This window comes from Hipposideros armiger, unplaced genomic scaffold (assembly GCF_001890085.2).
Source record: "Hipposideros armiger isolate ML-2016 unplaced genomic scaffold, ASM189008v1 scaffold_1050, whole genome shotgun sequence".
NCBI lineage: Eukaryota > Metazoa > Chordata > Mammalia > Chiroptera > Hipposideridae > Hipposideros > Hipposideros armiger.
The window spans coordinates 257022-268882 of record NW_017732400.1 but is presented as its reverse complement, the minus strand read 5'-3'; the positions used below and the strand labels follow the sequence as shown (position 1 = coordinate 268882).

Here is an 11861-nt window from a genome sequence, read left to right as displayed (position 1 = left end):
GCGTGGCTCTTCCATGCATATATTTTGCCCCGAGCCAAGATCCCTGGTCTAGATCCTAGTGGAGCTCGGCTACTTTCCGGGCAGCTCAGCAAAGCAGTGGGATCCACATCTTCCGGGGATCTCCAAGCCTCAGAGGCCCGGTCTTTTTAAATTAGGCTTGCTGTTTTCTATTTCTCCCTGGGCTGCAGAAAGCTAGAAGATTTTTATCTAGCTCAAATAAGGCTGCTGGTCTTCCCTCTTTTTTTTCTGCGAGGGTGTTTTTGGCTGCAATTGCATGTAATCCCAATGGTGTAGACCAGTGGAGATGGATCTAGGAGTTTACCAACTGAGACATTTTTCAATTTCTTTCTTGTCATCCTTGCTGGGGACTGAAAACGCCTCTGTGAGACTTGACAATAGCTCCTCTGGTGCAAGCTGGTAGCTGTTGACAACAAAATCGAGCAAGCTATGGATCTGGTGAAAAGCCATTTGATGTATGCGGTTAGAGAGGAAATAGAGTGCTCAAAGAGCAAATCAAAGAACTAATAGAGAAAAACTCCCAGCTGGAGCAGGAAAACAATCTGCTGAAGACACTGGCCAGCCCAGAGCAGCTCGCCCAGCTGCAGACTGGCTCCCCCCCCTGCCACCACACAGCCACAGGGAACCACACAGCCGCCGGCCCAGCCAGCGTCCCAGGGCTCGGGACCAACGGCATAGCCTCCTATGCACACGCAGAACTGGCTGCTGCTGTCTGAACTCAACAGACCTGAGATGATGTACTAGGGGGAAGCCGCCTCCACAGTCACCCATTTCATCGCTCGCTGCAAAAGAGACGTGAGACTGACATACGCCATTATCTCTTTTTTTCCAGCATTAAACACCCATATGCTTTTGGCTTGAAGAAATTTCCTAGCTGGGTGCGTTAAAGGTTAATCAGAGAATTAGCATGGATGTACTGGGACCTCATGCAGCTTGGCAGATGTGTGAGAAGTGGTTTAATTCATACTGAGGAGAGATGTGTGCCTTTTCATCCCTCCCTGCTCCCCACCCTCACTTCCAAGAGTTCCCGCCTGCTTGCACGCAGTGTGCTCCAGGGGGTTATGGAGCAGTGGAGCTCACTGGACTGTTGTCTTTCCTCTTGTCCCTGTGAGGAACTTGAAAGGGAGGTAGAAGGCAAGACTGGTGCATAGTCAAGGGGAAACATAGTTCCTTGTACAAATCGACAACTGTCGCCAGAATCCATAAAAAAACGAGTACTGTGCGCCTCACCCTGAAACAGTGGATGACACAAAACTATTAGAGTGACTAAACGGTGACAGGTAGCTGGCACCTAGGCTATCTTACCATGAAGGATGTTTTGCTTATTATATATTTGTGTATGTAGTGTAACTATTTTGTACAATAGAGGACTGTAACTACTATTTAGGTTGTACAGATTAAAATTTAGAGGTTTCACTGGCTGTCTGAAGAGGTGTGGATTGTGTTTATATAGGGGATCTACATAAAAAAATGCTACGTGAAGAAAACCACACCTACAGAAATTTTAAGAATTTGACACAGTCACTTTGTGTAATCGGAAATCTGCTAGCTGCTGAATACCTTGAAGTAAATCTCTGTTCACTGAAGTCTTTTGATTGAGCTGGTTGAAGACTTTGAAAAAATGATCAGTTCTAGCTAACGAGATGAGTTTCCCAGTAGGGGTTTCTGCATATCACCTGTATAGTAGTTATATGCATACGATTCTGTGCATGTTCTCTACACAGTTGTAAGGTGTCACTGTATTTAACTGTTGCACTTATCAACTTTCAATTAAGCATATAAAATGTTGGGGAAAAAAAAAAGAACAGCTTAGTCAGTGAAACAGAATACAAAGTCCTCAAAGAAACCTAAATGTAATAAGAATCTGGTATATGATAAAACTTTAATTTCAAACTAGTGGGAAAAGAATGCTTTATTACATAAATGGTATTGGTTCTAACCATTTGAAATACAATAATGATTAGTTTTTGTCTCCCTATACTCAAAATAAATTCCATATGAATATAAATGTTGTCGGCATAAGAAACATCCAAACCTATAGAGAATTTTTATGTTTATCATTAGGATCCTGATGTATTTTCCCAAGAACGTGATCCCACAGTTACCGAAGAATGGAAACACAGATCCGGAGAGGCAAGGTTTAAGCAGAAGCAGTTTTATTGCAAAAGCATAAGAGAAAAAGCACAAGAGAAAAAGCGCAAGAGAAAAGTTCTCCACATATCCGCAGAGAGGGGGGATTCCAATGAAATGCCCCATGGGCTGGGCTATGCTGGGAACTATAATAACTCTGAGTTCAAGTTGTTTGGTCTTCTATATCTGGGCAGTCAATCTTGGCAGGTTCTGAAAGCTTATTAGCTCCCTTTCCCCTACACCTGGGCTAATAGTTTTGGCAGGCTTTTCAGCTTGAGCGGCATTTTACAAGCTGAATGACCCTCCTCCCCCACACTTGAGCCGACCACTCTGGTGGGTCCTGCACATGCAGCCTGAATCCACCAGCTAGCCATTAAAGTTATTTCCTCTGGCTTTGTTATGGTCTCCGCCTTAATCCCCTCTACCATGGCCATTTTCCTCACTGCCTATAATTTTTCAATCTCAATATGTCAGGAAGCAAAATCTCAAATGCTCCAGAGAATAACAGTTTTGTAGCTTCTTTTATGCATTAGAAATTAAGAAGGGGACTAAGGGAGATTGGACAAAGCAAGGTGGGATTGATTACAGGAGAGTTAACATTATGTGTTCTCTCGAGGGTGAATGCTCCCTCTGAGGGTTATTACTTGTGGCAATTCAAAGGTGTGTTACCCTAGATGCACAGAAACTATGGACAGGGCTTGCTTAAGACAAAGATAAACTTTTTTTTTTTTTAAGATTTTTATTGGGGAATTGGGGGGATGGGAACAGCGCTGGGGAATCGGGGGAAGGGGAACAGACAAGTTGCTGTCTTTTTGTTCTTCAATCTAGTTGTGGAGGACGTTGCTTCACTGGCCCAAGTTGGCACCATCATTGCGCTCTTCCTGGGCGAGGCAGATCAGTCGCCTGCATCTGGACAGCCGCTCACTGCGGCTGCTGGCTACATACGGTAGCCCATGGCAACCCAGTGCCACAGGGGCTGCAGCCTATGCCGTCGTCGGCAACTCAGGGCAGCCCAGCTCCAGGTCGAACTGTTGTTCAGCATTTCAGCTGTAGAGGGCTGTCACTAGCCCTCATATGTGGGCTCCGAACCGGGGCCCTCTGGTGTCCCAAGCCAGTTCTTAACCAACGCGCCACTCGGCCGGCCCCCAAAGATAAACCTTTTACTAAAGAAGTTATATGCCTGGGGCGTGACTACCTACCACAACCTGCCCAGTTACGAATTTATGATCAGATCACCCTGGGAAGCTACTTTCCATAGAACCCATTGTTTTCATCCACAATGTGAAAATTTTAAATGTGAAAAATGAAAACATGGGATTGAATCAGGGAGGAACCCAAATTTACTATGTGCTTCCTGGGTTGATCTTTAATCTTGTTCCATCTCTGAGAGAAAGCAAAGAATAAGTAAACTGTAGCACATCTTTCATGTTTGCATCTTGACGTATTCCTCAACTTCTCTCATTTTCTGAGCACCAATTCCTTTACAGCATCCTGGGCTCTATTGTGGCAGTGGGCCCTAGACAAAGGCCTTCCCAGACCATGTGGTCACTAAGGATTTCACGCGGGCTTGAGACAAAGACATTCCTGGACTGCATGGTCATTAAGACTTCCGCATTTAATATTTCTGAATTCCTACCTCACCCGGGAGCCAGTCAGAAAGTGGCACAATGGCCACATGTCCTAATAATAAATCTTAACTGCCAACCTGGAAACTTCAGGGTATATAGCCCCGAGTCCCACCCGGGTCAGGGCTCAGCCTCTGGATGTAAGTCCGCTGAGCCTGTGCCAGCATTAATAAAAGTTGCTTCAAAATACTTGGTGTCCTGTCTCTCTGAGTTTCCCGCAACATAATTGGGGGCTCGCCCGGGAGGCAGAGACGGTGATATTTCCGCCTCCCTTGTCCCCAAGGTCCGGCTCCCCCAGATGAGAGGGGACGCGCACTCTACTCAACACCAACGGACCCTTGTCGATCAGTGGGGATGTCTCCCCTGTCGGCCACAGAGGACCGACCCGGGAGCACAAAGGAACCCTGAGGGCTACAGGAACTAGCTTGGGAGCGCCGCCCGACCAGAAAGGTAAGGACCCGGGTCCCTTAAGGCAGCCTGTCCATCAGCGGACAGAAGGAGTCACCTGAGTATCTCAATTTCTGAGAGAAACCGTGACTCCCAGGAAAAGGGCGGTGGGCGGACAATGAATTTGTTTGAGTCTGTGTGAATGAGACGCAGCCCATCTGCAAAGCGAGTGTGGAGTCCAATCCATGGGTCTGTGGCACACCTCATATGGCTTAGGGTGGTATTGCTAAATTGTCTCGTACGGTTTAGTAATCCGAGTTGGGGGCTTAGACCAACCCACCAATTGCTAAGAGACGCCTGAAAATCTCTGCAAGGGGAGTGGCTGGAGACAGACAAAGTGAATCTCTGAGTGTGTGTCACGCTGATTTCGGGTGGTTACCATGGGTGGGCGACAGAGCACTCAGACTCTGTTAGGATGTACGTTAAAAAATTTTAAGAAGGGGTTCTTAGGGGATTATGGCATTGAGATGACCCCCCAAAAGCTCCGTACCTTCTGTGAGATTGACTGGCCATCATTAGGTGTTGAATGGTCAGCAGAGGGAAGCTTAGACAGAGACCTCATTAGGAAAGTCTACCTCATTGTTACTGGCAGCCCCGGTCACCCTGACCAGTTCCCCTATATCAACTCATGGGAGGCTATTGTACATACCCGACCCCCTTGGTTGAGGACCTGTTTGGAAAACCAGAGCAGAGTTTTTCTGGCCCAAGCTGTGATCCCCTCATGGAAGCTACCTAAGGACAAAACAGCAGAACAAAAGCCGATCTTGTCTTCAGACCCAGAGGAGATCCCGCCACCCTATTTGCCTATCTACCCAACCCTTTCGTAAGCCTCCAAGTTGCTAGCCCAGCCCCCAGGACCAACCTCGCTGGCTCCACCTCCTCCGCCCACCACGCCAGTCCAGCCTCTACTACCGCCTCACCAGCTCCACCTTCTCCACTCACCATCCACTTCCCGGACCCTCCTGGTACACCATCGCCTCCAGTCCTGACCCCATACGGACCCACAGATAAGTGGCTACAGACAAAGGACCCTGAGACTGGCGCTCTCCAGCTCCCCCTACGGGAAACCAGAGGCCCCGTCTACTAAGATCAGGAAGGCCAGATTCAGGGAGGCCGACACATGTTTGTGTACCAGCCCTTCTCAACCACTGATCTCTTAAATTGGAAAAATCATACCCCATCATATACTGAAAAGCCCCAGGCTTTGACTGACCTCCCTCAGTCAATAATTCAAACGCATAGGCCCACATGGGCTGATTGCCGCCAGCTCCTCCTAACTCTCTCCAACACTGAGGAATGCCGGCGAGTCACCCAGGGAGCTATAAAATGGCTGGAGGAGGGCAAGCCAAGTGGCACATTGGTTGGGAGCTGGCTTGGGACGCCAGCTCTGTGCAGCAGGGCCCCAGTTCGGATCCCACATGAGGACCAGTGACACTGCCCTCTACAGTTAAGATGGTAAATAACAGCTCAACCTGGAGCTGGGATGCCATGACTTGCCGGCGACAGAGTAGGCTGCAGCCCCTGCTGCAGTGGGCTGCCATAAGCTACCGTGTGTGGCCAGCAGCCAGTGTGAGAGGCCAGCAGTCGGTGTGAGCAGCCAAGAGCCGCTGTGAGCGGCTGCCCAGAGGCCGGCGAGTGATCTGCCCCACCCAGGAAGAGCGCAATGATGGTGCCAACATGGGCCAGTGAGGCGACATCCTCCACAACTAGACTGAAGAGCCAAAGAACAGGAACTTGTCTGTTCCCCTTCCCCGATTCCCCAACACTGTTCCCCTCTCTCAATTCCCCAATAAAATCTTTAAAAAAAAAATGGCTGGAGGAACAACCCCACCTGAGACCTTAAACATTCAAGTGTATGCCCAGAACCATTTCCCTGAGGAGGACCCCCAGTGGGACCCCAATGACGACCGAGATTTCCAGATGCTGAAGCAGTATCAAGAAGCCCTTATAGGAGGCCTAAAGGAGGGTAGCAAAAAATGCATCATTATGAACAGGATCTCTGAAGACCTCCAGGTACCAGAGGAGAGTCCAGGCCAATTTTATGAAAGACTCTGTGAGACATCCCATCTCTACACTCCTTTAGACCCTGAGGCTGTCGAGAATCAGCAGATGGTCAATGCTTCTTTCGTTGGGCAGTCCCAGGGCGACATCCGGCAAAAACTTCAGAAACTGGATGGATTTGCTGGCATGAATATCAGCCAATTCCTCGAAGTGGCGACAAAAGTCTATGTCAACCGTGACCAAGAGGCTCGTGGAGAGGCTGATCAGAAGATGAAGAAAAAGATGGACTTGCTGGCTGCTGCGCTGGTTGAAAGGGCTGTGACCCCAGGACAAAATGCCATCCTAAATCTGGGACTACCCCAGTGAGGATGACGTCAAAGGGAGAACACTCTGGGAGGCCAAGGCTAGGACATGAACAATGTGCTTACTGCCACCAACATGGCCACTGGAAAAATGAATGTCCTCAGCGGTTGGGGAGGATGCCAACAGGTCCGAATCCCCAGAGGTGGGGTCGAGTCACTCATGGCCGTTACCAGCCGCCCCAACAGATGCCAGGCCCTTCTGAAGACGACTTTGTCGGACTTGCTGGCATGGAAGAATATGGGGAAGAGTAGGCCAGACCGGGCTCCATCCAGCCAGGCCCCCAGGAGCCTATGGTCCCAAGGTTAATTGGGGGCCAATCCATTAACTTTATGATTGACACAGGTGCTGAACATTCTGTTGTGACATGGCCCATAGGCCCCATCTCCCAAAAACAGGTCACCATCGGGGTGCCACGGGAGGACGAGTCCGACGGCCCTTTTTACAGCCTCGACAATGCACCTTGGGAGGCCGAGAAATTACTCATCAGTTCCTCTACCTGCCAGACTGCCCTGCAGCATTAATGGGAAGAGACCTAGTAAGAAAACTCCTGGCTCAAATCACCTTTAACCACAGTGGCAATGCTGAGCTAACATTGGGCAAATCAGGGGCTAAGATTACGTCCCTCACCATACCTCAGGAGGAAGAATGGCGACTCTTTGGTCTTGTAGAAGAGGTCCAAGAGGGGCCCGAACTCCCCTTCTCAATAACAGGAGTTTGGGCAGAAGACAACCCACCGGGCCTGGCACGGCATGCAGCCCCAGTAGTTGTAGAGCTTAAACCTGGGGCAGAACCGGTGTGCCACAAGCAATACTACATCCCCCACAACGCACGAGTTGGCATCCAAAATATTTGGACAGACTCCTAAAATATGGGATTCTTCGTCGCTGCCAGTCATCTTAGAACACTCCTCTGCTTCCAGTCCAAAAGCCGGGAACTGACGATTACCTTCCAGTGCAGGATCTGAGAGCAGTAAACCAAGCAACAGTTGCTCTACACCCAGTTGTCCCCAGCCCATATACTCTTCTGGGCCTCATCCCAACTGAAGCAACCCACTTCACCTGCCTGGACCTCAAGGACGCCTTCTTCTGTATTCGTCGGGCCCCGCAGAGCAGCCACTGTTCGCCTTCCAGTGGGAAATCACTGAAAACGGGGACAAAGGACAGCTAACATGGACAAGGCTACCACAGGGCTGCAAGAATTCCCCAACCATTTTGGGGGCTGCCTTGGCTTCGGACCTAAAGCCTTTTCCAGCCAGCCAAACCGATTGTGTACTGCTCCAATATGTAGACAACCTCTTACTAGCTGGGAAGAGCTACGATAACTGCATGCAGGGTACATATCACATCCTTAAGCTTTTGTGGGAAGGAGGCTACAAGGTCTCCAAGAAAAAGGCTCAGATATGCCAAGACAGGGTCAAATACCTTGGTTTCCACCTGTCACGAGGACAGCGCCAGCTCGGCCCAGAAAGGAAGCAGGCCGTATGTACCATCCCTGTCCCCTCTACTCGGAAACAGGTTCGCGAATTCTTAGGGGCGGCAGGCTTCTGTAGGATCTGGATCCCTGACTTCTCTACTATAGTCAAACCCCTTTATGAGACCACAGAGGAGGGTGAACGTGAACCTTTTCTGTGGGAGTCTCCACAACAGAAAACTTATAATGAGCTTAAATGGGCTCTCACTCATGCCCCTGGCCTAGGATTCCCGGACATCACCAAGCCTTTCTTCTTCTATATACATGAACGCACAGGAACGGCAGTAGGGGTCCTTACTCAACTTCTAGGGGATTGGCACCGGCCAGTAGCCTACCTCTCAAAACAACTTGACTCAGTGGCATCAGGATGGCCACCTTGCCAGAGGGCACTTGCAGCAATGGTCCTGCTCGTGTCTGAAGCTGACAAGCTGACCCTGGGTCAGGAATTAACTGTCCGGACTCCACACTCAGTTCGAGCCCTGTTAGATCATAAGGGACATTATTGGCTTACCAACTCCAAGATTGCCAAGTACCAACGGCTATTATGTGAAACACACAAGTCCACCTTGAGGTGGTATGGACCTTAAACCCAGCCACTTTACTGCCTGTAGGGCCGGGGCCCCCAGACCATGACTGCATTGAAGTCATGGACGAAGTGTTCTCCAGTAGGCCTGACCTGACTGACCAACCTCTTATGGACCCCGATGTAGAATACTACACTGATGGTAGCAGCTACGTCCAGGGAAATAGACGGTTGGCTGGACCACAGGTGTCCACAGCCTCATCACACCCCTTTACCCTCTAGTGCAAGGGGGTCCCTTTCTGTTGGGGTGGGGAGGCTGCTCCTAAATCCTGGGCTTATGCCTGAATCCTTTCAGTTCCCTCAAGGGCCTATGGTTTGAAACTTAGGAGCCACAGGAGGACCAGCGGGCCCTACCTCCCACCCTCTATCTCCACACAGATCCCTCCTTCCATCTTCCCTACAATGTGGCCAGCACCATGTTGAACATGGTGCTCTTTCTAAATGAGTATGGCTTTTTCTCAGCTCGCACCTGTGACCCTGAAATTTCCTGACTTACTTCATTGCTTCTAAAGGCATCACCTCCCATGTTTTGACCCAAGTAGAGGAGCTTATGGTGCTGTATAGGGACCAGAGTATGGTGTGTTTGTAGAGTTCAAGCCGGAAAGGTGCCCTTGACCCTAGTTTGCCCTGTTCAGCCTCTCTGCCAGCCCTCTCCCTGCTTTCTGCCCCAGTTCCTCTCCTGCACACTGAAGCCAGGGTGGCCACCTCCGTTCCTCAGATGTGGCCACACTCTCGCTCCTCGCCCAGGCAGCATCTTCTCTGAGCACTCCTGGAACTGTGTTCCACCTGCAGCTCCACCCAAGATCTCTAGAGCGCTTGGCAAGAGCAGGAAGGATTTGCCCACAGCCAGAGCTCTCTGTCCTAGTGGAAGGGCCTGGCAGAGAGCCCGTAGCTAATTCAGATGCCTGCACACTTAATCCATGCCCCTCTCCTCCCACTGTGTGGGCCTGTAAAGATCAGGACAGTCCCATGACCTTAGTTACCAAGTGAGGAAGATAGCGTGGCATTTGGTGAGTGAAAACACACTGCTCTCATTTCTCCAGCCCCACACGGTAATGTGTGACAGCAACGTTATATAACTACAGTCCTAACTATATCTGAAGCATGACAGAACCTGAACCATGGAGGCAGATGAAGTTGAATACATCAATTGGGAAAATGGAGGCGTGGGTAACCATATGAAACCTAAGTCAGGTGTGCACACAAATACTCAGGGAGAACCACGCACTCAAGATGTGGAGATGTGGAAAGGGCGCCCCCTGGTGGGGATTCCAGGAGTTCCCACGGAACTGCAAGTCACTGCTCAGGCCAAAAGCCCAAGCAATTTGCAGTCTCAGTCAGGATTGGAAGACTTCCATTTGCTGAGGGCTCCTGGCATTCTCTGTCCTGAGATGACACCCAGTTCCAGGAAGAACTGGCTTCTGGAACAGACTTGCACAGGCGCCCCAGGAGACAGTCTGGCCAAGCCAGTAGACCGGTGCGTCTGGTGGAGGGATGCCTGCCCACCCCTGCTCCTCAGCGCCCTGGGCCTGCTCACAGGCCACGGCCATGGCAAGGGGAGCAGGGGCCTCTGAGTGGCGCCAAGGCTGTGCCTTACTGCCGCTGTATTCACAGCCACAAGGGCGCTGGAGCAAGAGGCTTGGTTCTGTTTATATTGCAAAGGAGGCACCACTTTGTATGTACTGCCCTGTTTAGGTCACCTTGCCGTACCACTCAGAAATATCCGGTACAGCAGGAAAGGGGGAAACACGCTGCACTGGGCATGCGCCCTGCCTCCACCTGGACGCAACTGGAAATCCCCTGCTGATTCCCTGCTGCCAGGATGGATTTGGAATATGGGACAATGTATTCACTGAGTCCTAAGGACACGGCTACCTAATGCCCCAGATGCATTCTGGCTATCATATACACCATCATTTTTCTGGGGCGATCCTATGACATGTGAAACCTCTGGTTATCCGTCTAGCGACTGTGTCAGGCTTCCAGCGTTTCCTCTCATATACTCCCTGGTGCTGGATCTAGCCTGACTTGAAGCCCCTGACGAAATGTTGGCATGGAAAGCCCAGGCAAAACCCTTCCTGCTGTTCTAGAGCTGCCACCCCAGGGCTCCTCTCATATGTCCTCATGTTGGGGGGGTGGGGAGCACAGCTTCCCCCATCTTCATCTCAGGTAACTGCTGTAGAACCTTCTACCTGATCCAGCCTTGATGTTAGAGTAGTTCCCTACAATTAATGCTTGTACAAAAAGACACAGACACATAAACAAAACAGAATAGATAGCCCAGAGGCTTCCAATGCAGAATGACGGTGGATAAAATAGTAGAGGAAATAAAAAGTCCATGTTTAACAAGGGGAGAATATCCCCATGGATATTCCCAGGAATGGAATATGAATGCAAAAGATGACCAGGGCTGGAGCTGTGGTCTGTTGGGCTCTGAGTCTGGATACAGTCAAGGGCAGCTAGGAATTCAAGTCCTGTCAAGTAATGAAAAAATTAAATTGCCTACTTGAGGTGAGGGACAGAGTCATGTTCACTGCTCAGAAATTGAGAAGCTGAAATTGGCCTCTCCCCACTCTTCCAATCTCTTCAAGAAAATAGACCAAAATAAATTGCTACTGACTTTGCCTGAGACTGTGGTCAAGGGAGGCCCGTGGATACCAAAACAGGTCTGCACATGGACTTAACCCAGCCTTCTGCCAAGGGGCTGGAGCTGAGTCATCTCCTGGGTCAGGCCAGGGCGGGAATCTGCCTGCCATACAAGACCTCACTCTGGACAGGGCCCCAGGGAGGACTATTGCTCAGCTGCTTAGTCGCTGGGCAGGGAGAAGTGAAAAACCAGAGAAGGGAGATAGAGCAAAAACCTGGAAATGAATCTGGAGACCAAAATGTCAAAATACACAAAAACTAACACTGAGAAAGGCAGCCAACAACATCAACATTCTAGAGAATTGTGTCAGATGAAGTGAAAAGAATAGAATAACCGGAAGGAGACTCAGTATCCTCAGAGATGATTGAACATATAATGTTCATTTAAAAAAATAAACAATTATGAAATAAAAACCAGCAGAAAAGTGCTATCACAAACAACAAAACAAAAAATATAATTCAATAAAAGGTTTCAGAGAAATGATTGAATATTTTAGAAAATGCATATACTACATGTGAAACATTTAATGTACCCCCATCTACATATTTTCTAATCTCTGAAAAGATGTTCTAAGCTG

The 11861-nt window shown here is 49.5% G+C and overlaps 1 pseudogene across 1 annotated transcript; it reads left to right on the top strand.

Annotated features, from left to right (window-relative positions):
* The first annotated feature begins 30 nt into the window (after nucleotides 1-30).
* On the top strand, nucleotides 31-1807 carry LOC109376092 (TSC22 domain family protein 1-like; annotated as a pseudogene). The gene has a single exon (XR_002122697.1). The product of XR_002122697.1 is annotated as a TSC22 domain family protein 1-like (transcript).
* Nucleotides 1808-11861: the final 10054 nt, after the last annotated feature.